Here is an 18227-nt window from a genome sequence, read left to right on the forward strand (position 1 = left end):
GGAAAGAAAGAAAGAAAGAAAACTTGATTCATGCCTACACAGTCTAATCTGTACCTCCTAAAGTGATCTAATAAAGATCATGCCACCTTTTTCAAGGATTAAAATCATTTTACATTTTACCTGGTTTCCAGGCAGGGATGTATGAAGTGATACCTCCACAGACGGCCTGGGGAGGACACAGCATAATCTTGTCATTGTATTATTTGCTACTCACTAAAAAAAAAAAGAAAATGTGTGGTAGTAGACAAAGTTAGCCAGACATTGGCTACTTATTTAGAAATTGAAAACAGCAAGTAATTTTCTTTCACTCTAAGGAATATGATACACTGTGCTCTACAACTGTGCCCCTCAGATTCCATCAACTTGGATCCTCTTGGAGAACTTATTATTTCAAAAATATAACCTGATACGATTTTCTAGACTGACAATTGATTAAGGCAGAGGCACCTGGGACATGATAATATACAAAAGAATGTATTTGCCCTTTCTTTAATTGTTCTTTCACTGTTTCTTAGGAAACGAAAAATAATGATTAATATAGGCAACAAAGCTGAAAGGATTTAAATTGTTGCCATCATAAATGATACTGAAGGAACAATAGACGACATTTTGTGCTTTTACCTAATATTCCTCTAATAACTATACTTAACAAAGTTGTGTTACACTATGTGTGTGAGAGAGAATTAAAATGGTATTAGATATTTGCATTCAAAGGATTATATTTTATATTCTTACTATAATTTGTTTCATACGCTTCATGGGAAATACCATGGATTTGAAGAAAAGCTATTACATTTTCAAGTAGTTGAGGAAAACATATGCTTAACTAACAAACAAACAAATAAAGCTCACCCCAGCCCCCCCCCCAAAATAGCAAGAAACCAAACCATTTACCTAGCATAGCTTCAATGGTGTTTTTGGCAAATATCAGTCCTTAGGAGCCAAGCTTTCTCCTTGAGAGAGAGAGAGACCTAGCCTGCAGCTGGCCTGAGAATCCACGGCATGTTTTCAAAAGCAACTGGACCATTGCTGCGGCCACTGTCTCCCCTTCTCTGCAACCTCACACACACACAGACGCTAACAGTGAGCATCTTGCTCCCAGGGCCCCTCAACAGCTCTACCTCCCAGTTCTAAGAGGTGGTGAAGAAAGGGGAGGTCACACTGATATATCTTAGGCATGCAACCTCGGCTAGATCCTATGCAGAGAATGTTCAAATACTCAGCTTTTAACTTCAGAAAAGTAAAATTCTAAAAACACAACACAAGCTTCCACCTGTTCTTCCAAGAACTAACCCTGGTTACTCACTTTATTGATTGCTACATTTACCTCTCAAGCTGAGAATTTTAATCTCTCCTTTGTCTTTTATACTTTCTGACCACCACTTGCCCTATACTCCATCCCAAAATATTCTGTACAAATCCTATTTTTTCCTTTCCATTTCTTCTTTTCTACTCCTAGCATCCATTTCTTAGTGATCTAAGAAATTAGCCTGTTTTCTAGTTAACAAGTTAGTTTGTCACAATTTCATAGATTCTGAAAGAAGACACAAAACTTCTGGGTCAGAGACAGGTACTTTATTACTCACAGAAATAGAAGTAAGTACCTAATACGTTATCATTCATGCCACTTCCCCAAGCCTCAGTTCCCACAGGGAAATGTGTAAGGAAATGTGATTCCCACACACATAGTGTAACACTCTGGGAGAGGAACCCAGCACTTCGGGAAACTTAACCTTTTATAACGGGCAGTAGGCCTGCTCAAACTTGGCCTCATATGCACACATTATCTTTGCCAAATAATAAATAATACTGCCCTTTGCTTTAGAATGAGACATGATCTTTATCTTTCAAAGCCAATTGTTATGCAAACGTTCATGAAAATGCAGTCCAGAACAAAGATAGCCAGTGCCTCTGCTCCCAAAATGCCCAGAAATGAAATATACCCATGAAGAATTGTCTCCCAACACTTTAACCTTGGGAAGACTTCTTAACCTCTCTAAATTTAAGTTTCTTCATCTGTAAAATGTGATTGATACTACCTATTGCATTTAATTGTTGTAAAGATTAAATTCAATAATATATGTAAAAAAAATTTTGGCCCATTGCCTGACCCACAGTATGTGTTCAACAAATTTGTTTATTACCATATTAATTCAAGGTCTGCCCCTTCCTGCCTAATCTGAACTGAACATCTGACCTAACTTCCCATTTATTTCTCATTCATATTCTGCAGTTTGTGATCACTCAGAATGCTCTTTTCACTTTCCATTAAAGAGGATAGGTGTGTTTCCATCACTTCAACTTTGCACATATTCCTCCCATCAGAATGACTTTTACCTTAATTCCCACCACCTTTCATAGCAGTTGAAGCTCTGCAAATTCTTCAGAACTCCCCATAGTCATTGTAGGATGCAGAGAACTTCCCTTCTGGCAACTTTCTATATTTGCATATACTCCTCAATAAATGCCAAGTTCCCTTCCCCTTATTATATTTGCACACTGATGGATTTAATTTCTCTCAGCTGGTCTCTCACTTGACTTCTTAACTTTTCCACAAGGCTTTCTTGCCTCCCAAGTAAAAGTCAATTATGCATACAAAATAAATTATGTGGTAACATAGTAATATGATACAATTGTCAGCAAGAACCCTTCCTTTTCTCCAGGGTGATTAGGGAAACCTTTATTTACTTATTTATTTTAATTTACCAATAAAGTATTATACCTTCAGTTCTCTGAACAATCCCTCCAAATGTTTTAATCCTGAAAAAAATACTATTCCATTTAGAAAAAGGACCTGTGCTTATAACTTTAGCTAACTCCCTAAGCAAAACCAAAGTTAAGTAGAAACTCGAAGTTAATACACGCTTTCTGGGAAAGTGATCTAAGTTGAAGTGTATTGAGAATTCAGTGCAGGTGTCTACCTGTCACCAGAAATGGCCATCATCCCTGATGTTCTGGGTTACAAAACCTTAGTTATGGAAACAGGATGAATTAAGCTGTTATTGGAAATGGCATGAGTCACTTGTGTAGGCAATCCCAGAGAGAATACAGTTCACATTCTAGGGTAAGTTGCCCAGGGAAACGTGTGCCTCAGGTCTGGAGTAGTTTTCTGGCTTTTTCCAAGAGAACCAAATATAATTCTAAGTTTAGAGCCTGGGTGGGCAACATGAATGCAAGAGAGAGCTGGAGGCCGCAGACGCTTGACACCACAGCGCTGTGTGAGCTCTTGACTGACAGCTCACAGGGAACCCAGTTTTGATCTGAGCTCATTGCCAAGTTTTATTTTAAAGAACAACACTTTTTGTGTAATCCAACATAGCACATACTTTCAACAGATTAACTACATAAATTAAGATGTGGATGTCTTTGTGAAGGCAACGAAACATCCCTCTAGAGCAGTATTGTCCAACCAAATTCACTAATTTGGTATAGTGATATGATATAAACATTCCATATAATGGTTTCCCAATATGACGGCCACTGGCCACATTTGGCTACTGTACACTTGAAGTGTGGCTAGCACATCTCTGAAATAAGTCATTTTATTTCAATTAATTTTTCTTCTTTCCAAATACATATTTTCTTTTTTTTATTTCATGTTATTGGAGGGCACAAATGTTTAGGTCACATTGTTTTTATTTCTAAGGTGAAGTTCAAGTTTTAGTTGAGCCCTTCATCCAAGGGGTGTACTGAACACTCTTATGAATGTGCACAATGTGTAAGCAGCCAGCACTCCCCATGGGTAAAGGGCTCAACTAGAACTTGAACTTTACCTTAGAAATGAAAACAATGTAACCTAAGTATTAATCTGAAAAAAAAAAAAGCCAAGTGTGACTAGTGGCTCCTGTATCAGATGTCATAGAGCCTACCATGCAGCTGCCCTTACTGCCATGAGCATTGTCCTGCTTGGCCCTGATACAAACCCTACGAGCGAGGTGTCACCAGGTTTATTTGTACAGATAAGAAAACAGAGACTGTGCTATGTCCAATCATTAGCACAATATTATATAATGAATAAGGGGCAGAACCTTAATTTATCAGATTTTTCTGGCTATGAATTTCAAGAATAATTTTCTCTTTTTTTCATTTATACCATCTTACCTTCTCAAAATCAAGTTCAAATTCCTTAATGTATCATGAAGATGCTTCACAATCTAATCCAATCTGTGCCTCCAGCCTCACCTCTACCACCATGCTCTCCACACCCTCCATTTCAGGAAGACTGCTGCATCTTCCTAATTCTTTCCCTTTTGATCCATGGAGTCCACAGCCTGAAAGGTCCTCTACTTCCTATCTCCCTTCATGCCTGGTGAGCGCCTGTATTACATTCTTATTACCTTTTTATGTGTCCATTTCCTTGTTTAGAATGAGAGCTGAAGAAAGTGTGTCTTACTCACTTTGTGCTCCCAGGATACAGCACAGTACATAATAGATAGTCGAAAAGTATTTAGTGAAAAAATAAATGAAGGAAAAAATGAAAATATAAAAGAGTAAAACTCATCACACATTCATAGAGCTTTATACTGCAGGGCCCTATTCTGGCACTGAGAATTGTGTGGGCAATGAGTATATTAAAAAGCAAGATCTCTTCCCATGTATATTGAAAGGCTTGCATTAGCATTTTGTAAGGAGAAAATGTATACATGACCAAGGTTGGCGGAGAAGACCACCAATGCTCACACCCAAGTTAAACAAAAGCAGAATCACAGGGTTGCTGAGGACCAGCTCTGCTGAAGAAGCTAACATTTGGCACCCAAGCCCACAGAGATTGGAGGATGTTAGCTAGTTACCTAAATTGGGGACCATTTGGCACACCTTCCACCTATTAAATGGTTGAGGAGCAGCATCCAGTTTAGGTGCAAGCTTGCTTTGTCCATCCATGTGAACACGTAGCCAGGACCACTGCTTCCTAGAATGAATATTCATTTTGACAGGACCAGCCAGCTGTGTTCTTCTCATGGAAGGCCTGGAAACTGGCTGCTGACTGAGCTTATATATTTCAAATGGGTTGATTTACCAGCACATTGCCATACTGGGAAACAGGCAACCTTCTGCAAACTTTTCCCCTCTTACCCCCATATTTGGGGTGCAAATATAACCAGACACACTTGACTGCCACCGTGATGCAAAAGCTGTGCCTCTGCCAGGAATCAACGCACTTGGGTGGGGAATTTCTATACTCCCTTTGTTACAGCAAATGTTCATGGAGAACTTGGACCACCCCTGATAGTCTTGGGGCAGCCCCACATCAATGGTTCTCTACACTGGCTAGACTTTACGATCCTCTGGGGAATTTGCTAACTTTACCTCTGCCTCAGTCCCACCTTCAGAATTTCTGGTTAAAAAGTTCTCTGTGAAAAGGCCAAGGCACAGCTTTTTATAGAAGTTCTCCAGTGATTCCAATGTGTACCAGTGGTTGAGATCCAGAGCCCAAGCCCTTGAGACCAGCAGTTTTACTATCGAAGACAGAAGGGTAGTGTCAACGTCAGCATTGCAGCTGACTGGGCAGGAGCAGCCAGCATAGGGTGGTAAGGAAACTGCAAAAAGAGAAAGACCAATGAACGCTGGCAGAAAAACCTCAGCCACAGCTAAAGGACACGCAGTACCTTCTCACACCTATGTATTTGCCCCATAAATCATCTGTGATTTGGGGTGTGTCCATTTTATAGCATTGTGCAATTCCTGCTACCGTCACTTGTTTATTCTAAAATTCAAGTTAATAAACAATAATGGAGGGGTTATAATGTGCATTCTTTCCCTTAGCCAGATACAGAGAAGAGTGAGATTAGAAAATGACATTTAGAACCTGATTCTAGCAAGAAAAAAGGACACCACAGTTTAACATGATGCATTACTTGCCAAAACAGATATAACACATCTTCAGTTAGTGATCTTGGAAACTGTGACTTGAAGCAAAATGACATAGGAGGAAATCAGTTTTACCATAGACTAATTGACATAGATAAGGGGTAAGTTCCTTACAACATATTTCTGGTCATAAAAAGTATCACTGAACTTCTAAATAAAGATTCAAAACCCTTCTAATATTAAGCATGGAAATAAATGTGAGCCACACTATACCTAGGAAAGATTAATGAAGACAAGTGCCATAATTATTTATCTGCTTATTCCAGTTCAGGATTGCAGGTGACCAGAGCCTGTCCCAGCAGCTCAGAATCCCAGGCAGGAGCCCCCGCCCCACTCCCCCCTCGGCCAGGCCTCCATCCCCTCACAGGGTGCACTCACACCCACTTAGACTGAGGACTGCGCAGACACGCCAGTGAGGCAAACAGACAGACCTTGAGGATGTGGGAGGAAACTGGAGTACACAGAAGAACCCACACAGGTGTTCAGGAGAGTGCATGCACCACACAGTCCCTGGTCAGGAATCAGTTGTTGTTTTTTCCTAAACATTATAAACAACAACATTGCATAAAACCATGTTATTCAAGAATCTGCTGTACAGATATGAATGTGCTATGGGAATTAACTTTGTCACTCAAAGTCAAAGGCCTCACAATGGTCTACCAAACCCTTGATGGGGCCCTGCACTACCTCTGACCTTGGCTTCTACTAAGCTCCCCTGTCATTTACCATGCAGGTGTCCTCCTGGAAGCTCTTGGAGCTCTGCAGCCTGCTACCCACATAGGGCCTTTGCTCAAGCAGCTCCACAAGGCAGCTCAAAGAGCTTCTCTCCACAGCCACTTAGCAACTTCTACAGTGATGTCAAGTCATTTCCAAATGCTGTCATCCCAGTGATTCCTACCCTGCTGACTCTATTTAAAATGAAGACCTGACCACCCCCACAGCCCTCCAGTTACCAGCCACTTCATTGTTCTCAGTACATGTGTCTCCTTCCATGGCTCAATTCACACATTATGTTATGATGAATTGTCTGACCGCCTGCACTAGAACAGAATCTCCACCCTGGACTAAATTGCTTGGTCCGTCCAGAAATCTCAGGTGCCTAAAACTGCACCTAGTGGATGCTAGGCTTGCAACAAATTATGTTGAATTAATGAATGATAAATTTAGCAAAGCAATAGCTGGCTTCCTTTTTCTTTAGGTAGAATCTAATTTGCCTTTCTGCAGCCAGCGTGCTGAAGCATTGGGAGAGCTAACAGCAGCCCACTGAACATAGGGGAGGTATTTTCCTCCAACTTCTGTGTGAGCAGTGTCGAGCACCCATCCCCGCAGTCAGTCAGTGAACATATATTTACTCAGCAACTATGTTACTCCACATGCAGGAACTAGGAGCTTTCGAAAGTTTGGCCTCTAAGGCCTTAAATCTTGTTAAAGAGATGAGGTCGACAGACAAATTAGTGCAATACGAGGCAGGATATGCTGAGCCCTCAGAGGAGTGCAGAGAGCAGAGTGACTCTGGAGTCCTTAGACAGTGCTTTACGTATGACACCCAGACAAAAATTCCAGCCATTCTAGCCGTGAGCAGTGAAGACACTGGGTGACACTAATGAGTTCATTTCCCAAAGATGGGGTTTCTAATTTTGGCCTCTAATAACCTATTCCCCTTTATAAAATGCCTCCCCAGGGAGTTGAGTGATGTCATTAAGCTTTCTAAGCACAGTCGAACTGACTTTTCTGATAAACTTTACCTACCAAATCAGGCATGAAAACCACTGAACAATGGTTAAAACACTTCTTATTTTTCTTCTTTTTTTCCTGGCTTTAAGGCTCCTGATTGTTTGTTGAAAATCACATGCAGGACAGTGTGTTTTAAAAGAGGCCTGCAGAGCAGAGCTCAACAACAGCTTAGCAATTGGGCTTCTCTTACAGCTCATGCTCGCTCCTACTGTAAATACAAAATAGCTTGGATCAAAATGCGCCATCAGTTCAACATGGAGGTGAGCAAAGGCCTTGTTCCCAGGAACAGAAGGCTTCAAATAAACAATATTAATGGGAGGGAGGAAAGATGGCTGACTGAAGCCAGCTTTTGGCAGAGGCTCCCTTCCAGAGGGAGAAATAATGGCCAGAAATAACCCAATAAAGTGGAAGGTCGGGAGCTGAGCTGAGAGAGAGGATGGATAGGTTTGTATCACCCCTGCTGCAACAAGCTGGGACTCCAAGGAAACAAATTTCAGGTACAAAACCCATCCCAAAGAGTACGGGAATCCTTCCTCTCCCCCCCAGGAGAGTGGCTTGAGGTAAGTAGAGAACAGAGGATCTTTTGTTTCACCAAAGGGGAGAAAACAACTTAGGGCCAGGACTCCCTCCATGGAGAGACACTGCTGCAAGCACAGGCAGTCTCTTGCCTGGGCCAAAAGTTGATCTAATTTTCTCCCTACATTCCTGAACTCTCAATCCACCCCTCTACCCTTTTCCTGGCAGTCTGGAAAACTATCCCCTGCAAAATCAGGAGTGTTTTGCAGATTTTTGCTAGGGTGGGTCACCTCATGAGCTGTGGGACAGTTGCATTGAAACTATAACTTTAATAGAGGCAGGGAGTCATAAAGGGAGAGAGACTTGCCCCATGTTGAACAGAGTATTGCTTGGGTCCTGTGCTACTGACCACCAGGGATGGTGGCCCACCAGCTCCCCTACTTGGCAGCCTACAGTGGGTGGCTCAGCTCCCTGCCAGGCTCCTACAACATGCAGCCCACCACCAGCAACTCACGCCTGGCTCCTGTGACCCATGCGACCCATGGCCCATGACTCCACCCTCAGGGGCCGGGAACTCCCGCCCTGCTCCTACAACTCATGCAGCTCATGACCAGCTACTCCCCCCTCCAGCTCCTGTGACCCATGGCAGTGTCTGGCAACTCCCACCCAGCTTCTGCCACCTGTGAGCCCACACATGGAGACTCCCCCCTCCAATTCCCCAACTGGCTCCTGAGACTCACGGCCCATGGCCGGTGACTCAGCGGCTCCTGCAACCTGTGGCCTGCAGCCAGCGACTCTGCCCTCTGACAAGCCGCCAGGCACCTGCAACCCATAGCCAGTGGTGGGAGACTCCTACCCAGCTCCTGAGACCTGCAGCCCCCAGCTGGTGACTCCAACTTTTGGCTCCCCACCCAGCTCCTGAGACCTGCAGCCCACAGCGTGACTCCTGCCCAGCTCCTGCGACTCCTAAGGCCCCCAAGGCCAGTGACTCTGCCCTCTGGCTTCCCACCTGGCTCCTGCGCCAAAGGCTGAGGATCAGCAGCTCCACCCTCAGTTCCCCGCCCAGCTGTTGTGACCCTTGTAGCCAGTGGCAACGCCCTCAAACTCCCCTCTGGATACTGTGACCTCCACACAGTAGTACCCCAGACAGTGGTGGCAGCTGCATGGTCCCTCCCATTGGGGTCAACTTGAGCTGCCAGTGGACCCCCACTGCCTAGCTCAGGCATCCTCAAACTGTGGCCCGCGGGCTACATGAAGAGGTGTAAATTGTATTTGTTCCTGTTTTGTTTTTTACTTCAAAATAAGACATGTGCATAGGAATTTGTTCATAGTTTTTTGTTTTAAACTATAGTCCAGCCCTCCAACATCTGAGGGACAGTGAATTGGCCCCCTGTTTAAAAAGTTTGAGGATGCCTGGCCTAGATGCTAAAGACCTTTTGAACTCTCCCACCTGATTGGTGTTTTTGTTAACTGGGACAATTGGTTTGGCACTCTTGACCTGGGCTGATCACCCAGGAACCCACCAACGTTGTACCCTAGTTGTGTTGTTGTGGAAGTGTGGGATTCTCCCCTTCCAGTTGTCACCTGTGTGAGGACCTGGTGTCTTAGTTGCTTATATATCTCCACAACATAGATTTCAGCCCAAAGCCACTGATTCACTAGGACTAAAAGAGACTAGCTGAATACCAGTCAGCACCATCTAGCCCCACCACACCAAGCAGGTGGTGCCCAGAGTTTCAGGCAGTAGTTCTAAATGGGACCTTTTTAAAGCTTTAAGGAAAAAGCCTCAATCACCAGTCCCAGTTCTTTGGTAAAGGGCTGGTTAATTACAACTCCAGGAGCCCTCAATTCAATTTCACCTTGCCAGCTTCTCTAGACAAATGGTGAAAAATAATCATTGGGCAAAATCAGTGGAAAAACTCTGGCAACTTGAATAATCAGAGTAGATCAACTCCCCCAAGGAATGACAAAGAAGACACAACAGAAGATCCCATTCATAAACAAATGGCTGAGATGTCAGAAATTGAATTCAGAATTTGGATTGCAAATAAGATTAACAGAATGGAAGTAAAGATGGAATTAGAAATTCAAGGACCAATTCAAAAGTTGTCTCAAGAATTAAATCAATCAAAGACAAAATCACCAAAGATTTTGACACATTGAGGCAAGAACTTGCAGCTGTCAAAATCTGAGAAATACAGTAGAATTCTTCAGTAACAGAATGGAGCAAACATAAGAAAGGATTCCTGACATTGAAGACAAAGCTTTTGAGTGCTCCCAAATGCTCAAAGAGGAAGAGAAGTGGAGAGCAAAAATGGATTATTCCCTGAGAGAACTGTGGGACCACTCCAAAAGAGCAAACATTCACCTCATAGGAATCCCTGAAGGAGAAGAGGATGGTCCAAAAGGCACAGATACTCTACTCCAAGAGATAATTGAGGAGAACTTCCCAAGCATGGCAAGAGATAGTGAAATTCAGATAGCAGACAGTTTCAGAACCCTAGCAGGACTCAAACCAAATAAAGCATCTTCTAGACACCAAGTCTAGAAGAATGTTCTACCAAGTTAATTGTAATTAACTTCGCCAAAGTTAATATGAAGGAGAAAATCCTGAAAGCAGCCAGACGTAAGAAAATCATAACCTACAAGGGGGTGAATATTAGAATGACTGCAGATCTTACTGCCGAAACTTTTCAAGCCAGAAGAAGATGGTTGTTGACCTTCAATCTCCTAAAACAAAACAACTTTCAGCCCAGGATCCCGTATCCAGCTAAATCGAGCTTCATTTATGATGGAGAAGTTAATACTTTAATGACATACACACATTGAAGAAATTTGCCATAACCAAACCAGCTCTTCAGGATATCCTCAGACCCATCCTTCGTAATGACCAGCACAATGCTCTACCACCAAAGTAAACTCACTCTGAAATTCTTGACCAAAACTCAATTTCCACAGTGGTGAAAGGATTCAAAATTTCCACTGAACTTTCAAAAAACTTGACACTCAATATACAACCATGCTTATCAATACTCTCAATTAATGTGAACAGCTTAAACTGTCCTCTTAAGAGGCACAGGTTGGCTGACTGGATACAAAAACTCAGGCCAGATATCTGCTACATACAAGAATCTCACCTAACCTTAAAAGATAAATATAGACTCAAGATGAAGAGATGGGTAACTGTAATCCGGGTAAATGGAAATAAGAAAAAAAGCAGGGGTGGCAATTCTATTTGCAGATACACTAGTCTTTAAACCAACAAAGGTAAGGAAAGACAAGGATGGTCACTTCATATTTTTTAAGGGCAACACTCAACATGATGAGATGTCAATTATTTACATTTATGCACCCAACCAGAATGCTCCTCAATGTATAAAGGAGACACTAACAGACATGAGCAATTTATTCTCTTCCAGTACTATAATAGTTGAAAATTTTAACACCCTTATGGCAGTGTTGGATAGATCCTCCAATAAGAAACTATGCAAAGAGATTTTGGTCTTAAACTTCACCATACAATAATTGAATTTAACTGACAGCTACAAAACATTTCATCCTAACAAAACTGAATACACATTCTTCTCATCAGCCCATGGAACATCCTCCAAAATTGATCACATCTTAGGTCACAAGTCTAACCTCAGCAAATTTAAAAGTATAGAAATTATTCCTTATATTTTCTCAGACCATCACACAATAAAAGTTGAACTCACCAATAACAGTTATCTGCATACTCATACAAAGACATGGAAACTAAATAACCCTATGTTGAATGATAGCTGGGTCATAGATGAGATCAAGAAGTAAATTGCCAAATTTTTGGAACAAAACAATAATGAAGACACAAATTATCAGAACCTGTGGGATGATGTAAAGGCAGTCCTATGTGTGAAATTTATAGTGTTGCAAGCCTTCCTCAAAAGAATGGAAAGAGAGGAAGTCGATAACTTAATGGGACATCTTAAGCAACTGGAAAAGGAGAACATTCCAACCCCAAACCCAGTAAAATAAAAGAACTAACTAAAATTAGAGTATAATTAAATGAAATTGAAAACAAAAGAAAAATTCAAAACATCAATGGATCAAAAAGTTAGTTTTTTGAAAACTTAAACAAAATTGATAAACCTTTGGCCAACCTAATCAAAAATAGAAAATTGAAGTCCATAGTATCATCAATCAGAAATCAAAGGTGAAATAACAACAGATACCTCAGAAATTCAAAAAATCAATTTTTAATGAATACTACAAAAAACTTTATTCTCAGAAATATGAAAATCTGAAAGAAATTGACCAATACTTGGAAGCACAGCAACTTCCTAGACTTAATCAGAAATAACTGGAAATGCTGAACAGATCCATATCAAGTACTGAAATAGAATCAACTATACAAAATCTCCCTAAAAAGAAAAGCCCGGGACAGATGGCTTCACGTCAGAATTCTACCAAACCTTTGAAGAGGAATTAGTACCTATATTACTTAATCTGTTCCAAAATATAGAAAAAGAAGGAAGACTACCCAACATGTTCTATGAAGCAAACATCACCCTGATCTTCAAACCAGGAAAAGACCCAACAAGAAAAGAAAATTATAGACCAATATCACTAATGAATATAGATGCAAAAATATTCAACAAGATCCTAACAAACAGAATCCAGCAACACATCAAACAAATTATACATCATGACCAAGTCAGTTTTATCCCAGGGTCTCAAGGCTGGTTCAATATACGTAAATCTATAAATATAATACATCACATAAACAAACTAAAAAACAAAGACCATATGATTCTCTCAATAGATGCAGAAATAGCTTTTGACAATATCCAGCATCCTTTCATGATCAGAACACTTAAGAAAATAGGTATAGAAGGGACTTTTCTTAAACTGATAGAGGTCATCTACAGCAAACCCACAGCCAATATCACATTGAATCGAGTAAAATTTCCATTCAGATCAGGAGCCAGGCAAGGTTGGCCATTGTCTCCACTGCTTTTTAACATTGTAATGGAAGTCTTAGCCATCACAATCAGGCAAGAGAAGGCAATCAAGAGTATACAAATTGGGTCAGAGAAGATCAAACTTTCATTCTTCACAGATGATATGACTTTATACCTGGAAAATCCCAGGTCAAAAAACTCTTAGAAGTGATCAAGGAATACAGTAGCATCTCAAGATACAAAATCAATACTCACAAATCAGTAGCTTTTATATATACCAATAATAGTCAAGCTGAAAAAATAGTCAAGGAATCTGTTCCCTTTATAGTTGTGCCAAAAAAGATGAAATATTTGAGAATTTACCTAACGAAGGACGGGAAAGATCTCTATAAAGAGAACTATGAAACTCCGAAAAAAGAAATAGCTGAAGATGTTAACAAATGGAAAAACATACTATGCTCATGGCTAGGAAGAATCAACATTGTTAAAATGTGTATGTTACCCAAAGCAATTTACAAATTTAATGCAATTCCTATGAAAGCTCCACTGTTATACTTTAAAGATCTGGAAAAAATAGAACTTCATTTTATATGGAACCAGAAAAAAACTCAAATAGCCAAGATATTACTCAGAAATAAAAACAAATCAGGAGAAATCATGCTACCAAACTTCAAACTATACTATAAATCTACAGTGATCAAAACAGCATGGTACTGGCACAAAAACAGAGAAGTAGATGTATGGAACACAATAGAGAACCAAAAGATGAACCCATACACTTATTGTCATTTGATCTTTGACAAGCCTATTAAAAATATAAATTGGGGGTGGGGATTCCCTATTTAACAAATAGTGCTGGGAGAATTGGCTGGCAACTTGTAGAAGACTGAAACTGGACCCATACCTTTCACCATTAACAAAAATTGATTCTCACTGGATAAAAGATTTAAATTTAAGACATGAAAACTATAAAGATTCTTGGAGAGAGTGCAGGAGAAACACTTGACAAAAATGGCCTGGGAGAATACTTTATGAGGAGGACCCCCCCAGGCAATTAAAGCAACACCAAAAACACATTACTGGGATCTAATCAAACTAAAAAGCTTCTGCACAGCCAAGAACACCATAAGTAAAACAAGCAGACAACCCTCAGAATGGGAGAGGGTTGAAAAAGGTTTGATAACCAAAATCTACAGATAATTCAAATTTAGTAATAAGAAAAGAACAAGTAATCCAATTTCATTGTGGGCAAGGGACTTTGAACAGAAGCTTCTCTGAAGATGATAGGCACATGGCCTACAGATACATGAAAAAATGCTCATCATCTTTAATTATTAGAGAAATGCAAATCAAAACCACTTTGAGATATCATCTAACTCCAGTAAGAGTGGCTCACATAACAAAATCCCAAAACTACAGATGTTGGTGTGGATGTGGAGAAAAGGGAACACTTCTGCACTGCTGGTGGGAATGCAACTAATACGTCCCTTTTGGAAGAAGTATGAAGAATATTCAGGATCTAAAAGTAGACCTGCCGTTTGATCCTGCAATTCCTCTACTAGGGGTATGTCCAAAAGACCAAAAATCACTTTATAACAAAGACATTTGCACCAGATTATTCATTGCAGCTCAATTCATAATAGCCAAGTCATGGAAGAAGCCCAAGTGCCCCTCAACCCATGAATGGATTAATAAATTGTGGTGTATGTATACCATGGAATACTATGCAGCCTTACAAAAGATGGAGACTTTACCTCTTTTACATTTACATGGATGGAGCTGGAACATATCCTACTTAGTAAAGTATCTCAAGAATGGAAGAAAAAATATCCAATGTACTCAGTACCATTATGAAACCAATTTATAATCACTCAAACTTTCATATGAAGAATAGGTCACAACTATGGCCCAAGATGAAGGAGGGAGGAGGAGGATGGGAGGGGACAGGGAAGGTCAGATCGAGGGAGGGTGAACGGTGGGATCACACCTATGGTGCATAATGCAAGGGTACATGTCAGATCTATTAGTATAGAGTATAAATGTCTTAACACGGTAATTAAGTAAATGAGATGAGGTATATATTAACCAGTGTGATGTAAGTGTTCCTAATTCTATACAAAATCAGCACATTGTACCCCATTAATGCATTAATGCACACATGATCTATGTGTTTATGATTTAATAAAAAAATAAAATAAAATCATAAACAATGTTAATGGGTCTCACCATAGAGTGGCTGATGACAATCAGAGTTCATTTTAAAGAAGAGGAATTAAATAGTGGTTGCAATAGTCCCAGCCACTGTTAATTATCGTGATGGCAAATTATGAACAATTTCCTGTCACTTTCCCTTCTAAAGCAATTATTGATGCTTTGCCTTATGGCTGAACCGTGCTGAACAGTCTTTAAGCAGGAGGCTGTCCGATTCGATGCTTCGTGAGCTCGTATTCAGAAAGCCATGTGGCCTGCGAAGTTGCTGGATTATCTGTAAACACAGTGAAAGGCGACAGTGATTGCATGAAGCAGAGGGAACGCACCTGCATGCCAATAAGGCCAATGTTATGACGGCAACACAAAGCCAGCCTTCCATGTGACCTTTTACAGAGAAACCAATTTACTGGGGTGCCGTCCCAGACAGAAAATTGTGGTGTAATTCCTCATGTCAATACATAATTTATTTTGTAATAAATAAGTACCGCATATATATGGAGCGTCTCTGGCCTCGTGTTTGTGCCGCTCCCTGGCGCTCTTTCTCAGCACACCCTGCCGAAACTCTGCTGAGCTGTTTTTTAAGGCCGCTCTCTTCACTAAGCTTGGTGATAACTGAGGGAAACATTGGAGGATTAAAAGCCACTGTCTATCTCTACAAAAAAAACGTAAGTTATTTATTTTTTCCGAATTACCTAACATCCTGCTGAAGGATTCACGAGACCAAGTTTTTTTAACAATCAACCAAAAGCAGCATCAATCCCTGGTGGACTGCGCATCTCCTAATAAAAGGAAGCCTCTGCATTTAAAGCAGCATTAACATCCATCAGGCAGTGAATCAACAAATGGGGAGAGCTGTCTTGCTCGATGCTCCCACCTGCCTTAAATGCACCTGCTTCTTTGTGGGAGGTCTGGGGACAAGGGCTGCCTCCCAAAGTCACTTCATTCTCTGTTGTTAGGATGTAAATAAGGCGAGTCTTGAGAAGCTCTACCTTTCCCCTCTGGTCAGCACTTTGAATCTCCCCCAAGCTGGCACCGACAGGAGGCTCTTCCCAGCTGACAGCTGGTCACTGACCTCACTGAAAGCAGTTGGGGATCTTCCCTGAGCCTTGAGCCACAGGTGACCTCATCACTGACCAAGCCATCACAGTCGCAGTTAGCATCCTCTGGTCTGTGGCCTCTGTCAAGGACGAATGAGGCCCAAGCTCTCAGGGCAGCAGGGTAGAGACAACACAGGACAGGCCCAGCTCTCCCCCTCTCCAATTAGTTGGACTCACAGTCCAGCATAACTGAAGAGATTCAGGACCTTAGTGGCTAATGTCCAGTGCCTTTGACAAATTTCAGAAAAACAGAAAATGGGGGCAACTCAGAAAGAAAACAAAGAACAGTGAGTACATATGCTGCTTAGAATGACTGTATTTGCATTTTTATTTTTACCTTCTACTATCAGTCTTAAGACCGTTTTGCTTTTAATTATTGCAAACATTTATTGTAACGTGGTTTGTCTCCCTGGTTAGCTTCTGTAGTTTAATAACACAAAGAAATGGCAAAGTTTCTAGGTGACACCACAGTCATTCCATCATTCCTTTGGAAATTAGCCACCATGCCACTCAAATGCACATGTGCACACATGCACGCACACACACACACAAACCAAACCAAATAAATGCATCTCTATGGTTGCACAGATGAAGTGATAGCCCACAATGTGGAGAAAATAGGGCTCTGATTCAAATACAACATATTGAAAAGTAGAAATCAATACCCAGGGAAGGTTTTACGTAGTGCTCGTATTATTTTTAATGAGTTGCTGTGTAGAACCACCACAACAGAATGGAGCCCAAGATGCTCTGAGGTCTAATTGGCTTCATTCCTCCAGCATGCCAACGTGGTAGTTTCTGTTCTGTTTGTAAAACATATGCTGGGACCTAGATCAATGAATCAATAGGAACATACTGGCCACCTAATGGGTGCCCAGCAGAAAGACCTCATGCTGCCCACGTCCAACTTGGCTTGTCCAAATAGATAGCAAAAACAAATTTCTAACGTAACCTCAGGAGTCTCAATTTACCAATAGTAAATAGTCTGAATCTTTGTGATTGTTTTGCCAAATAAGAAGCCAATCATAATGTTTACTTCTTTAATAATAAATTTTTCTAAATTTTCTGTCGTATCATATGAACAGAGATGCATCCATGCATATTTTTTGTACGATTTCACGTAGAGGAAGATTTAGATCTGGGCAATATAGCATTTAATGGTATAGTGCTATTGTTTAAAGAAATAAGTAGCATTAGAGAACAATAAGATAAAAAGGAAAACTTTAAACATTAAATGTTTCATATTATTTTCTACACTTTGGATTAGAGGGAAGGTTACAGGCTTTCTTATAGTTTTTTTAATATTGGAAGGGTTATTTTTGAGGAAGTGTAGCTAACTAATCTTATTATTAAGGATAGAATTAGTAAAATTCCTTTATGCTAGCACAACAAAAATTTAGATAATTTTATATATTTATATATATATATATAATATGTAAATGAACCTCAAAGATCATCTTGTCCACAGATTTGGGAAAAAATTGTGTTAGGGGTGACATCATTGGGCTGCTGGGTCCAACCTACCTCTGTACCTCTAGAGATTCAATTTAGGTGTGTTCATAAATTCCCTTGCTATTTCAAAAAAAAACATCTGTCTCAATTACTGTACCTACACAAGTGAAGAAACTGAGGCCCAGAAAGGTTAAGACTAGCACAGAAATAAGCCACCAAAACAACCTCAAGCAATAAACATTATCTCACAGCTTCTGCCGGTTGGGGATAGGGCACAACTTCCTGTGTACCTCCAGTTCAGGGGCTCCCATGATGTTGCAGTCTAGCTAAGCTGTCAGGCGGGGCTCCAAATCTCACTTGAGGGTGAGATGCAGTGAGGGGGAGATGAAGGAGAGAGGAGAATCCATTT

This window comes from Nycticebus coucang, chromosome 5 (genome assembly GCF_027406575.1).
Source record: "Nycticebus coucang isolate mNycCou1 chromosome 5, mNycCou1.pri, whole genome shotgun sequence".
In the NCBI taxonomy this organism is placed as follows: Eukaryota; Metazoa; Chordata; class Mammalia; order Primates; family Lorisidae; genus Nycticebus; species Nycticebus coucang.